Source organism: Dermochelys coriacea, chromosome 4 (assembly GCF_009764565.3).
Source record: "Dermochelys coriacea isolate rDerCor1 chromosome 4, rDerCor1.pri.v4, whole genome shotgun sequence".
NCBI classification, from domain to species: domain Eukaryota; kingdom Metazoa; phylum Chordata; order Testudines; family Dermochelyidae; genus Dermochelys; species Dermochelys coriacea.
In genome coordinates this window covers 95,684,688-95,700,408 of record NC_050071.1, presented here as the reverse complement: position 1 = coordinate 95,700,408, position 15,721 = coordinate 95,684,688, and positions in this window count along the sequence as shown.

Here is a 15,721-nt window from a genome sequence, read left to right as displayed (position 1 = left end):
ACTTTGTGTAAATTGACACATTCTGCTACTTAAAGGTAAATTATCAGAATTCTATCCTGAAATAATTTTGGTTTACTGAGCTTTATATCCCCTTCTTATTTCTTGATGATTCACATCAGGGGTTCAAACTTTCCTTTCACTGAGCCACAAATACATAAAAAGTAAAATATGGAGTTTGATTTTAATGTAGGTTTATAATAAAATGATTTTGTTAAGCCCCAAGGAGATGTGGAATAAAAGTAAAGAAGCTCTTATAAATTATATGTAAAAATCTGAGAATCATACTATATTGAATGTGAGAAATTGAAAATAATGTAGCTGCTGACTCAGGGCAGTTGAGTTATAACAGCAAGTCAGTGAACTTTGAGTTAGTATGTCCTTTATTTCATAGTCTTAAAATTGGAGTTTTGGATGCAAAATAAATATAAAATAGAAAACCTGCCTTTCTGAAAAGCAGCAAAACTGGTAATCTCAGAAAATTAATTAGTATTTGGGATTACAACTGGTCAAACTGGTTCTCCCTACCCCGCACAAAAAATGAAGGGATTTTGTCGTCATTTTGTCTCACTCTGTTAGGAAAAATCCCACTTTGTCTTTTCACATCCCCCCCCGCCCGCCCACCCGCGCGCACACACTTTTCCACTGGAGTTAGGATGTGGAGTAAAAAATGGGCCAGGGTGCGGCGGAAGAGTCTTCCCTCTCCTCCAAACTAGGAGCCGAAGTCACTTCTAAAAAAGGGATTTCAGAGCTTTTGACAAATTTAGCTGAAGTATTACTTTGTGTTACTGTCTCTCACTTCGAGACACAGTTAAGTGAGACACACACAGAAGTGAGTTACAAATTACTAGTGTAAGTGTTGCTTTAACTTTTCAACTTTTTTAAAATGCATCTCCCCCTATTCCCCCCCCCCCCCCCACACACACACACACACACACACTTACATTTCTTGTGGGGAAAAAAGGTAAAGGGAGCAGTTCACTTCTGTTTTACATGGGGAAAAAGGCATAGTAAGAACAAATAAATTCCTGGAAGCTGATGCCAGGAAAATTCAGATTAGAAACATAAGGTCCAGATTTTTAACAGTGAAGGTGATTAGCCACTAGAACAAAAACTACCAAGGGAAGTGGTGGATTCTCCATTGCTTGGAGACTTCAAATGAAGCCTTTCTGAAGGTATGCTTTAGTCAAACACAAAATATTGGATTCAATATTGTGTGAAGTTCTATGGCCTGTTTATATAAACTATCAGACCAGATCTAATGGTCCTTTTTAGCCTTAAAGTATACAACCACTATTTTAATTGGGCCAACTAAAGTTTGCCTCCTACTGGGTGGATGTGTGTAGGTTCTGAAGAGCACAGGAACAAACTAACCATATGTACCACAGCATATGTTAACATGCACATAACATTGATCGTGTCTGGGCTTTTCATGAACAGGGAGTTTATGCTAGCAGTCAAAGAGGATGGAAAGGCTTGTAGCTATTCATGCTTAGCAGTTTTCAGAGTAGCAGCCGTGTTAGTCTGTATTCACAAAAAGAAAAGGAGTACTTGTGGCACCTTAGAGACTAACAAATTTATTAGAGCATAAGCTTTCGTGAGCTACAGCTCACTTCATCGGATGCATGTAGCTCACAAAAGCTTATGCTCTAATAAATTTGTTAGTCTCCAAGGTGCCACAAGTACTGCTTTTCTTTTTGTGAATACAGACTAACATGGCTGCTACTCTGAAACCTATTTGGAGCTTGTATTTCTTTGTCATCATGCATCAACTGTGTCAAGATCTCCCCCTCTGCCCAGAATACAGTTTTTGTTGGGGGTTTTTTTTTTTTGATTTTTTAAACATAAAGTGGGGAGGATGAGGAGCAGGGTTGGGAAGCGGAGAGAACAGGGTGTTTTTAATGACAGTTTTTGGAGAAAAGTTTGATTTTTTAGTTTCCTAGGCTGACATTCCATTGCTGTCACACATCACTTCTCATTAATGACACTCCTTGAATGAGGTAACAATGTGCTGCATCACTGCAATAATGATTCCAGTAGATTTAAAAAAAAATCATATAGTTAAAAATGGCCCTTAGTGATATATAAATTTTTGACTTTTTTTTAAGTGATTGATTCTTCTATTTTCTTCAAGACTTTGACTTTTAAGGAAAATACATTCCCAGCACCAGAAAGGCTATTCTAGATAGGTCTAAATATAGACAGTTGCAATGGAATCACAAAAAAGGAAATATGCATGGCAGCTGTGACAGTCACACAAATCAGGCCATATATTAAAACCCCCAGGGCACGAGCCCTAACAAATATATAAATCCTTAGGAAACACAACCGACCAAAACCAAGTTCACAAAAGGAAATCAAATAGATACAACCAAAAAGAGCTTTTCCAATATGGCTCTCTTTTTCTCTACACCAGGTGCAAGTGAAGGTGCTATATGAATTTGAAATGCTAATCATAAAAATGCAGGACTAACAGTCATTTTCTACATATAGTATTTAATTCAAGGACAGCACTTGAAGACAATGGGATTTAAGCAAGCAATGTTAAGCATATATTTAAGTGCATTCCTGAAGGGTGGCCAGAATTTTGCTAATATACCTCAGTGCTGACTTGTAACACCTCTGTTTTTCCAGCATTAAATTTCAGCCTCAGGACTAGATAGTCTCAGGTAAATCCCATAAGAGATCATTTATTTCCAAAAACCTTGGACCCATCATCACTTCTCTAGGAGTACTTGTTAGTCACTACCCAGTTTTACACAGGCCCTTTTTAGAAATGGTGATTGAGAATTCCAGCTGCATATTGTGGGTATCCAGAACATCTACTGTACGTTCTGTCATGATCACAGCACAGAGAGAAGTTAGATTAAAACAAAGTACTCTTGCTGGAAGATTGCAAGACACTACTTTATTTCTTAGAATCCAGAACCCTAACACTCAAGACCAAAAACAGAGAGAGAGAGAGAGAGAGAGAAACACGCACGCAAGCTGTTCCTTAAGGCAGAGAGGTACAACTCACTACAGCTTGTTCCACGTGACTCTTGGCAGACTGAAGAAAGATCTCAGTCACTTTCCTACAGGGCCTCTTAGTAGGAAAAGAGGAGCCAGGACCATTTAAAATGATGCTTATAATTTTAACAGTTTTCAATGCATCACAAATTCCAGTCTGAGTAAATTGGCCATTTTGGTTGGACTCTGCCAGATCAATCTTCTTACGGGCTTGGTTACACTTGCAGATGTAGAGCGCTGGGAGTTAACCAGCTTTCGGAGACCACAGCAGGGAAAATGCTGCCATGTGTTTACACGGTCAGCTGCAAGCGCACTGGCTTGGCCACATTAGCAGCTCCTGCCACAAACAGCAGTGCATTGTGGTAGCTATTCCAGTGTGCAAGTGGCTGCAACATGCTTTTCAAATGGAGAGCGTGGAGTGTGACAGAGAGGGTGTTGTGTGTATGCGGGTGGAGAGAGAATGTGTTTTGGGGGGCTGAGAGTGTCGGCATGCTGTCTTGTAAGTTTAGACAGCAGCAGCAGATCACCCTCCCCCCACCTCTGTTTCACCCACACTCACAACAGCAACATTCCACACTAATGGTTTGCTTTGTCCTGGAGCAGATAAGCATGTCCGCATGCCTGCAGCCAATTTCAAAACAATGAGAAGAGTGGCCACTTGACTTTGGGGGATTATAGGATGTTTCCGAAGGCCAATCACAGCACAGTAATGCAACACCTCATCCACACTGATGCCTGGGCAATTCAGCCAGGGCGCAGCAAGCTTTATGCTTCTCGTGGAGGTGGATTACCAAGAGCGCTTCAGCTGCAGAGTCCAGGTGCTCTACATGCCTTGCCAGTGACACCTCAGGAGTTAGGATGCCCGGGGCTGCTTTAATGCGCTCTAACTTGCAAGTGTAGCCAAACCCTTAGTGGGACAGTAGAGCTCAGTCTCTGGATTGGGATGATTGAATTGAATAGCTCTTCCAAAATGGCTCCACAAGAGAGAAGAAAGAAGAATGCAGCAGATTTCAAACAACTTGGGTTCAAAATCTCCACCCACATTTCTGTAGTACCCTTTAGTGGTTTCAGAATGCACCAAGAGTATGACTCTTTCATCCCCATTAATTCACTACGGTAATGCTGGGGAATGTAGGGTATGGCTCACCTGCAGTAGCACTGAGATGAAGGATCAAAGTACTGTGATAAGAGCTGTTAGATAAGGAGATTGCTATTTTTAGCAGCCTTTAAGGAAACAGGTTTTTATTCAAGCTAAAACTGCCCCTTTTGCTCTGTAGCATGCGAAGCCTGAGGACTTGTCTACACTACCCCACACTTCAGATTAAGAGTGTGTAAATTGCAGTGCATACCAAAGATCTGTCCGGTAACTCTCCATATGGACACTGCCAGCACTAGAGACTGAAAGGTTTCTAGTTCATGTTAACATGGTCCTTTCCGAACAGGGCTACATTAATGGTAACTAGGAACCTTTTAGTTTGTGCCCACAGAGACCACATGGGGCAATTGCAGTGCAGCACTTTGGTGTGCACTGCTATTCACACATCTACAGTCCAAATTGTGGTGCAGTATGGATACAGCCTGAGACACCCATGCTGCACCACCAGTACCTAAAAGTCATTCTCTATGGAAGAAGATTCTCTTTGACCTTCAAGTGAGTGCTCCTATCCTACTTTTTCCTTCTGCAGCCTCCCAAACCTTTCCTTTTCCTATTAGTGAGTGTGGTTCAGTTCACACTGCAATGGGAGCTCAGGAATGATACTGGAGGCATCCATCGGCATCATAATGCAAGGGGGAAATTTTTCCTCAAGGAAGAAAGTCTAAAGGTCTTAACCCCAGACTGATATCTGCATCAACCATGGAGATGTGAAGGGACCACTGGGCCAAAACTTTTTCCCCCCATTGTGTTCTTTGAGCTGAGAAGCCAAGGCCTCTGTCACTCAAGAAACTCACAGCACCACCTGCCACCCACACCGTGAGCAGGTGACCGGAGCCAGAAGCCCTTTTACCCCATCCAACACCAAGATATATTTTGAAATTAATTACAAAACTGAGCACGCCTGCATCTCTGAATCACACATAGGGCTGTTCAGCCCCTTCTGGTGAAAAGTGAGGAGAAGGAGAGTGGATTGAAGGTAGCAGCCCATTTAAGAGTTTAGTGGCTTGCACTATGTGAAAATCTGCTCCTGGCTTTACCACTGCCCCACTGTGTGGCTTTGAACAATTCACTTACCTTAACTTTGCCTCAGTCACTCCTTCAATAGTACTGTCGTGCCTCACAAAGGTCTTGTGACCATTAAATTAAATGTTCTAAAGTGCTTGGAGATCCTCAGATTAACGATGCTATGGAACTGCAAGGGATTTTTATTTGTAATTTCTGAGCATGGAGGTGCTGAAGTGGAGGCATTTTGAGAGGAGGGTTTGGCCTTCAATTTTTTTTTTTCACATCTCCAAGTCCACAATATTTTAAAAAGTATCCCATTATAGGAGCAAGAAAGGAGTTTCCTGAAGTGATTTCTTCCATTACTTCTGTAAATTGCTGTTTTCATTTTTCCTTGCATACTGCATAATTTAAATGCGGGGGGAGACAGAACAATTCCCCCCACTCAACATTTGTCAAATCTATTTCCAGCTGGGCTGAGACTGTTTGCCAAATTTCACCCTGGAGAAAAATAAACTCAATTGTCAAATTTAAAAATAGCTTTAAATAAAAGGCTTTTTAATGAAGTTACTGACACATCCTTAGCTGTGTGCTGTAAGAATAGTAACTTATATTTATTATTCAGTCAGGCTGGGAAATGTTGGTCTCAAACATTGTAAAACCTCACTTATAGAGCTATTTGCTTTATATTTTCTCTTCATGATTTCTACTTCCCCCCCCCTTTTTCTTCCCCCTAATAATTTTGCCATTTACCCACAGTAATTTACCATAATTTATATTAATGATTTCTTTAAACTGAACCTACCAAGATACTGTTTCTGTAATATTAATTTCTTTGCAATGAAGTCGTCTCTCCTAACTCAGCTAGCATTAAACATTTAAATGCTTTACCTGAATATTAATTCCAAATTCACGTTAAGCAGCTTCAGCTGTTCCAATATTTAAATATCCTCTTTTGTTATTGTTGCCTGATGCTCTCAGGTTTTTTTCTTCCTCTCTTGTATTCAGTTCTCACATAATGCAGTTTTGTAACAGGTGTGAAGAATGTTTCAAGCTCTTTATTCCCCCATAACAAGTCCTTTCAACATAAACAAGATGCAGGTAGTTCACGCTGACATGCCATACAAGCAAGATGCATAACAGAATCTACGGAAGGATGCTTTCTCTTCAGCTCTCCCAATATTTAGATGTGTAAACACACACACACACACACGTACTAGAAACTTAATCACTGAGAATATAGACAAATGTTATTGCTGTAAAAAAATAAATGCAAGACACTTCTGAACTCTGGCAACTGACGTAGTTTGTGTTGCTTATATAGGCCCTGCCCTGTAGTTTGCTGAGCACTCTTAGCCCCTATCCAGCCAAGCATGTACTTAGTTTTAAGATACTCACATGCTTAAAGTTACAAATGCACAAATTTACTTAAGTGGTTGCCTGGAGCAGAGTGGCCAGCACTGGCAGTACCATGTACTATGCACAGAGTACAGGGAGTGTGCAAATTAGACTGGGTTTATAAACAAAATAATTTGTGTATCCCAAGGTAAGTGCCAGTCATATCCATACTTATCTTTATTGGGGGGGGGGGGGGGAGAAGTTAGTTGGTCTGAAGCTCTTCATTTGGCTGTAATCACATAAGCAATCATTATATTATGCTCTTACGTTGTGCTTTGTCACCCTGGGTACAGAAGATTCTTGATGCCCCCCCTACAATGTCATGAATATCCTGGAAATATATGTACACATTCAGTAGTATGGAATCAGACTTTGTGCTGATTCAGGCTACTACATTTTCTTAATCTTTGATACTTATCTTCCCTAGTTCCTAACATCTACACATACATAGGTTTGGGAGACTTCTTCATATCCTTCCCCGAGCACCAGTGATCAGCAAACTTAACTGAGATACAGCATGCACCTTCCAACCTAAACAGCAAGCACTGGTCTTTGTGTTTATCAGAGTAGTCAAAAAATACCCTTTTTCCCTCCTGAAAATTGAGAAAAAAAATTCATTGTTTGCGCTTTGTAGAGGTTTCCCATTAAAATTCACAGTTTTGACTAGACATATAGAACCCCACAAAAGGGTTTGTTTTTTGAAAAATAAGAGGGTGTGTTAAACCAATAAAACTAAGTTTATTGAAAATGAAACAGATTTTTAGAGTTTTAGTTTTTGATTAAGCTTTTTATGGTCAAAATTGACATTTTTCCTATCAAATAGTAAAGAGCTTCAAGTTTTCAGATATGTACCTATTGAGTGCTCATGAAAGGTGCCTGCTTGACACCGATTTCCCCCTTTTGAATGTATACATTTTCTCTGCCTGTTGTATTAACTCTATAGGCGTGCTGTGTATTTAGTGAACACCAAATCCTACCAAGTGTAGCTTATGTGCAATCGGAGAAAGGTAGCACAGGGATGCCCTTTCCACCATCAACCTCCACTCTATCCCAGCAGCAGCTGAACAGACGGATCCATACGTGGTGCTCCATAGAGCACTAGAAGCTGAAGACACTGCCAAAGCACCCACTGACAAATCACACCCCCAAGGGCTATGGTGTTCAAGCGAAGAAAAGCATCACAAACGTATAGCAATGCTAGTTAGGCAGCAGATACCACTACTTTCCCCTCTCCAAATGACACATAAGAATGGGAGCAGCATTGAATCCTAAAATCTTTCACCATAAATAATCAAAACTGATGACTGCAGCAGCCACACCCTTGAAGTCAAAGAAAATATTTCCCCTCAGGATCTTTTCATAGTTCCTTTTATATTGCAGTAGGACTGACAGAGGAATGCACTAAGAGCTCAAGGTCCTATAATAGGAGTGAAGTTACACAAACCTAACATGTTTTCAGGCAATTGAATTTGTATTTTCAACTAGTAGCAGACAAACTTTCTGCTTTTATTAATGCAGTTCAGCTCATATGAGCAGACAGAACTGAAAGGGAAGAGGAATGTACTTTATCTGTTGGAGAATTTCAATTTTCTTTTTCAAATACAGTTGAATTACTCTTTGCAGCCAAAGAAACTGAAGATCTTGATTACTGTTGCAAGAATAATCTCATCTTTGCTGTGCAGAAGACAGAGGAAATAAATACTGTTGGTGGATGCTGTCATCTGTAAGCTACAAAATAAGAGCCAGAATATTAAATCTGGAGACTAACCTTAGGTGACAGTTATTAACCTGTTTTAATTGTGTTTTTAGCAAGAAGTATGAGTGTTACAAAACAAAATATTTTTCTTACACTACCGGTTGAATTACTGATTGAAATTAATAGGTCCTGAAAACATTAGCCCCTTTTTACATTCTTGGCTAATTCACAGACTGAACCTGATTTTTGAGAACATCTGTTATTTGTTAGTATTCACCAAGTGGTTTATGCAAATACATTTCTGACTAGATTATTCAGAATGTTCACTAAAATTATTCCCTGTTAATGGTGCATGGCCAGTAACTGAAGTCCCAGGATATTATTTCTGTTCCCTGAGAAATAGGAGAAAACGTTTTGAATAGGTGAAAAGCAAATAATGCACTTCCAGGATATATTTTGAATGGTATGTCATAAATATAAAGGGAAGGGTAACAACCTTCCTGTATACAGTACTATAAAATCCCTCCTGACCAGAGACACAAAATCCTTTTACCTATAAAGGGTTAAGAAACTCAGGTAACCTGGTTGGCACCTGACCAAAAGGACCAATAAGGGGACAAGATCCGGGAGTGGGGGGGGAGGTTTTGGTTTTGTCTGTTTTGTGTGCTTGCTGGACAGATCAAGGGAGCAAACAATCCAACTTCATTAGAATCAGTAAATACGAGCAAGGGAATGCGTTAGCTTATTTTTGTTTTGGCTTGTGATTTTCTCTGTGCTGACAGGAAAGCGTATTCCTGGTTTGTAACTTACAGTTTGGCCCAGAGGGAAATCCTCTGTGTTTTTTAATCTGATTGCCCTGTAAGATTATCTTCCATTCTAAAAGAAACAGAACTTTATTAGAAAGAAAAAGGGTAAAAGAAGCACCTCTGTAAAATTAGAATCTGATTGGAGGGTTTTTTGTGTCCTAAAAAACCCCAAGGTTGGTCTGTGCTCATCTTGTTTATTCTCACGTCTCCCCAGGAAAGGGGATGCAGGGGCTTGGGGGGATATTAGGGTGGAGTAGGAACTCCAAGTGGTCCTTTCCCCGAGTTTGTCTAAATCACTTGGTGGTGGCAGCGTTACCTAATCTAAGGTACAAGGGAGAATTTGTGCCTTGAGAAGTTTTTAACCTAAGCTGGTAGCAATAAGCTTAGGTGGTCTCATGCGGGTCCCCACATCTGTACCCTAGAGTTCAGAGTGGGGAGGGAACCCTGATAGGTGCTAAGCCTTTGTAATGCATGAAACTTTTGGTGGCCATTTGAATACTCAAAAACCATGAATAATGCTAACCGTGTCACCCATACATTGAACTTGGGCAAATCAGTGTTTGTAATAGTTGAGCAGCTCTAAAATTTAGGATACTATCACTTAATATAAAATACTAGTTCATGAATGATAACTGTCAAACATTTAATGAAAAGGAGAGAGGAATCAGACAGAACATCAAGAGCACAAACAAACATGATATAGAAAAGAAGAATCAGCATCCTCAGAGGAGTATGCTTAATATGCTGAAGTTGTTGCACTGGTGCCTGATTGCAGGGCAATTCCATTTGAGGCAGTTAAGTGTCTGAGAGGAAACCAACACAGTTGCCCCACTGGTGTCTAAACTAGCAAGTTGTGCATTTCAGCATTTCTGAATTGTTCATGCTCTGACATTTCAGTCTGAACAATAAAGGAAAACACTCACAAGATGAGGAGTTTCTGCTGAAAAGGAAGTTATCCCCTGTGTGATCAGCACCACCATCCTGCCCACTACTCAGACCACTAACCTGGCATCATCTTCTACTTGAGCCTCTCTAGTTCCTCACCTCCAGGCTACATCTACATTTTGCTGATTCCTTTTGCACAACATCTCTAAAAGATGGTCTCTCTTATCCATCCACATAGCTAACACTCTCATCCAAGCTCTTATCTTGATTACTGTAACACCCTTTTTTCTGGCCTTGACAAATGCAATCGTGCCCTGCTTGTATCCATTCAGAATGCAGCTGCAAAGACCATCCTCCCAGTCCACCACTGAGAAAGGGGGACCAGTAGAGAGATTCACAGACAGGAGTGACATGCTCAATTGGATCAAACATAAGCTGTTAGTCTTCACTTTCAAGGCTCTTCCCAGTAAATCTCCACCCTGCCTATCATCTCTCACTCACTACAAAGCCATTTCTTTGCCCCCAATCAGCTCACAAGACCAGCCTCCATTGCCCATTTGATAAAAGGTGTCTGCTTGAAAATTAAACTTTTTTCCTGGGCTGCCCCACACTTTTGGAAGGAGCACTTTGTAACCATCAGTCATCCCATTATCCACCTTCCAAATCCTCCCTTTGCTATGACACATGCAAAACAATTAACAACAGTTAGGCTGCTGGTGTGCAGAGACCACTGTCCCCATCATGTTGTCCAATATGGTCTCATTGTTTCCTTGTATTCCCTGTCTGTATCCATCTGTTGGATCTCGTCTTATACTTGGATTGTAAGCGCCTTTGTGCAGGGACCCTCTTTTTGTTGTGAGTGTACAGTGCCTATTATAACAGCATCCTGGTCCATGAGTAGAGCTACTAGGTGCTATGGTAATAGAAAATATTTCCATTCTAAGCAAAACTTGAATAGGTGAATAACTTTGTTCCATCCTTTTGACTGGAAGCTCGTGCTTTGATCAAACAAGGTTTTGTTTTGGCCTTGTTTAGAATTAAAATACACAGCTATATACATCCAGGAAAGACACTCAGAAACTGAAGGGAGTTCAGAAAGGAGCAACAAAATAAAGTTACTCATAACCTATCCTGCTTCTTTTCTGCCATATTTCACTATCTTGTATATTTGACATAGTCTTTCCTACCCAGGTAAAAAAACAACTTGCTGTAAACAACTTTTTTATTTTCAAGAAATAGTAAATGCTAGATATTCAAAGACGCAAAGAACTGCTAGTTGCCTTATTCCCATTGACTTTCAATGGGAATTGGCTACCTAGATGACATTTGTGCCTTTGAAAATCTCCCACTAAAAGGAAAAAAACCCTACCTATATGTAGCCTGGCTAAAATGGCTAACGGGGAGTGCCAACACAGCCTATGAGTATAAACACCAAGAAGGGGAAAGAATGTATGATGGTACAAGAGGCTCTAGTTAGTGGGCTGCTGGTTAAGCAGTTTTTTTAAAAATAAACCCAAAGTTTTTAAAATTAAGATGCTGCTCCATTGGATTTATCTATCTTTAGGGAAGAAGCCTAAACTATCCCTTTAAAGGAAGATGCAAGTATTAAATAGGATTCGTATCTTGCCATTATTCTATTCGTGGAACTCCCACTGAAATCAAAAGTGATTTTAATCTTGGGGATATGGTTATGACAACCTGAAATGGTAAGGCATTCGTTGCTCCTAAGAGTGATATTTTTATCTATTCAGATATTCTAGGGGATTTTGTGTGGAATTTTCAAAAGTACCCAGTTTTGGCCTAACTGCCCCACTGAAGTAGATGGTAGACCTCCCTTTGACTTCAGTGGAAGTGGAAAGAGGCCAGTGGTGAGTACTTTTGAAAATCCTGTCCTATGAAAAGGGATAAGTCTTTCTCCTCCTTCTACTCCCCATCCCCAAATCAACGTTGGGCATCAAGGAAAAGTGGGATTCATAATCCAGAAGCCCAAGTCACCATACAAATTAATACATAGGATATTTAACCAGAGCCAGCCAAAATGGCTCTTCTCCCTGCCACTGCCATACCTAGTTAGGACAGGGAACTTAAGACACTGCAAATAAAAACAAATGTCTGGCCTGTGCCAGCTGACTCAGGCTCCCAGGGCTCAGGTTTTAGGATTGATTCATTTCAGTTCATTTCTAGGACTCTCCCACCTTGCAGGGTCCTAGAGCCTGGGCTCCAGTCCAAGCCCAGAAATCTGCACTGCGATTAAACAATCCTTTAGCCCAAGTCCCAGGAACCCAAATCAGCTGGCATGGGCCAGCCTTGGGTGTCTAATAGCAGTGTAAACATACCCAAAAAGTGTCCTTGCTCACAGACCCTCACCCAGCCCCTTTCATTCTATAATCAAATCCACAGTGAAGACCACTAAAGGATCATTAAAGGAGAAAGTGGAACACAAAGCAGTTGAATTTGGGAGTGACCTAGCATGCTATGCAATCAGCCCTCTGACATACATAAGCCAATGGAAGTAATTGGGCTGAGGGAAGGTGGTTAAACACTTTAAACGCTGTTTTCTTTTTGTGGCAGAATCTTCACTTCTCAGACAGGAATACCTGAGGCAGAGACTTAGGATTCATGGTGATTAAAGCAGACTCTGATGAAGCATTTTACAGCATTTATCAGTGAGGGAATTTCCCTGATGTAAGGTGATAATCAAGGATTGATGGTTGAAACTAGCCCTCTTACTGAAATCTGGGGCTTGTGTTCAAAGCAGATACATTTGAGGAGTACCAGGATTGGTGGTGTATTTTGCAAGATCATGTTTGTGTTTGTCTTTGTATTTGCTTATGGTGACAATTTTGTTGCTACTGAAAAATAGTTAAGTTGTTATTTAAAAAGTTGAATACAATTTTTACATTTACTTTGCATTCCTACAGACCTACATTTAAAAGGCTATGTAAATGTCTAGTGATGATTAAAAATTCTATGTTTCTGGAGGGAAAAATGATTTATTCAGCTGATTGAACAATTTGTAATTAATAACTAATTTGATTAATGTTGCCATGTTTAATTTCATGAACTAAATCACAATTCTCAGATTTATTTATAATTTTTGACAACTCTTCATAAATTAACAAGCCAAGATTAATAGAATGTAGGTCCTGATTAAGGAAAGCATCCTTGTTCAGGGAAAGTACTTATGCCTATGCATTATACTGTCTTGCTTAAGGACCATTGAATACAATTGTGTCGATAGGATTTTTTTGAGAGGGGATTTAGCTGTAAAGAGAAACAAGGAAGGTAGACACTAGAGGGTAGAGGGGATATGGGAGAAGGGGAAACAGGGGAGCACAGAGGAAGTGTGGAGAAAAGCTGAAGTAAAGAGATTACCAGGAAGAGTTGGGAGACAGTGGGAACAACCAGCCAATCTGTTCAAGGTCTCAGTCCTTAGCTTCAAGGAGCTCCATGACTTGGGCTCAGGGTATCTAGAAGATTGCCTAAAGCTTCATGATAAAGATGTGGTCAACAACTTTATTTCCCATGCACAATGGACCTTGTTATATTTGGACTGAACAAAAAAAAGATAGTGACACAGGTTGCTGATTCAAATAACAGCTGCCTGCTGTGACAGCTTTATTGTTGTTTTGGCAGCATAAGTGAAGCCAACACAAAAGTGAGACTTTACTCTGAGGAAGGAAAAGTGCAAAGTGCCCAAACATTTAGAAACCGGACATCACATTCCTCCACCCTACATAAAAAAGCCTTTCCAGACATATACATCATGTACATGGCTAATAAAACACACTATATAGTCTAATGAAAAGTTGTTGGTGGACAACACAGATGCAAATTGCAAGGGATTATTCTGCCCTGGAATAGCAACTCACTAACAATTTATCAGTTCAGACACACTGTTGATTGCTGCGTGAGAGCTTTCTCAGGGGTTGGTCCAAGACTGTGGAATGAATTCCCCCAGGAATTTAGGACTATCACAAACTTCACCCACCTTCTGCTCCAAGTGAAAGGTGTATTTCTTTTGCACTGGAGAAAAAAAGGGCAACACATAGCAACAGGCATACTGAGAAAATCCTGCCGAAACAAGACACTGCACCGCACATAATTCCCTCCCTAGGAGAGGATGAGACCCCAGCCATGTGGCAGATGTTGTTTAATGCACTACTGGAAGGTGTGCAGATACTATGGTGATGACAGTGATACAAGAACCTATCTAGAATAGAATCAGCAGACAAGATTGTCCAGAGTAGGGTTACCTCCTTTGAAATGCAAAAAATCTGCTTCGCGTCCCTGCAGCAAAGCAAGCCTGCCACAACCCCAACCCCCAAACAACTCTACAACCCTACCCCACCCCAAAACAGCCACTTATTGTATCTAGAGAAATAACACAGAGGTAAGGTTGAGGAGACGTGCAATGTTATCACTCTTGCATGACTCAAACCCTCTCTCAAACATGTGCAGTGCACTTGCATGTTGGTGGGCAGCCAGCCGCTGTATTTTCAGTGGTTTTTATCTGTTATAATGTAAACTGCAGGAGTGGGAATATACCAGCATTTTTAGCTGGACACAGATGTTTACCATTAGATATCCGAGTGCATTGTGCTAATAATTCACATATTTTGACCCACGTAAAAAAAATACCCAGCAGATTAAATTGATTTTTCTGGCTACTGGCAAATCCACAAAACAGCCAGGGCAGTCAAATACCGGCCAGATGTCAATCCTAGTCCAGAATAAAAGATGTAAAAATATTGGAATCTGATGCCCTCAAAGCCTTCCTCTGCTTACCACAGCTACTTGTCTCTGCTGCTCTCAGCTGAGTTTCTGGGGGGCTCCTTCCAACTGTCTTTTTCCCTATGCTGACATGCTGGATAAGGGGCAGGACCCCATGGGCCCTCATGCCCCCAGAAATCGTCTCCCCTGCATAGTCCTCAGGGTGCTGGGGGAGAGTTAACGCCAGCAGGGTTAATAATTAATTATCTACCTATTATGGGGTGTTGTGGTGATTGATAGAGAAAGTGAGATGGGGGAAAGATACTGAAGAGACAATGAAATACAGCTGGGAACATGGGAGAGGACAGCCAGGAGGAAAAAGGGGCCAAAACAGAAAAAAGGGCAAGGTGTTGGGACAATGTTTCTAGTAGGGGTGCTGATGATGGAAGCCATATATTTGGTGTTTGTTATTACTAATTCAAGCCAGGGGGTGCAGCAGCATCCCAGCACTGCTAGTTCCAGCACCACTGAAGAGGGGAGAAAGAAAATGTAGCACAAGAGAGCCATGGGGTAAAGAGCAGAAGGTGGAGTTAATATGAGAATGAGAGGAAACGTGGTGCTGCTTTTCACGGAGATATATGACAGAAAGGAGAGAATATAAAAGAGAAACAGGCAAAATGAAGGTGTCCCCCCCCAGCTCCGAGAGGGTGCAGAGCTGGCTCCTCTGCTGCCTACCCTGCAGCCCTTTGTGCAGTGGGCAAATAGGAGGCACTTCTGGAACAAGCTTTGTTCAGCTCGGGGATTGGGCAGCAAATCAGGAAGCTGTAGCCAGCTCTTTGAGGGCCTGCACCCTGAGTGAAGCAGAAGATGCTGCCCTATATTTTTTGTCTAGCTCTTATTTCCTCAAGACTTTTGTGCAGTGCTAGTCTTGTATTTTGTTTCCATATAAGTCCATTCTCTTTTAAACAGAAACACACCATGTTTAAGTGTGGTTAAAGTCACACAAAGTTATTTTTAACTTGAATTAACTGCTTTTGAAGTAAGCGAAATTTAGAGCTA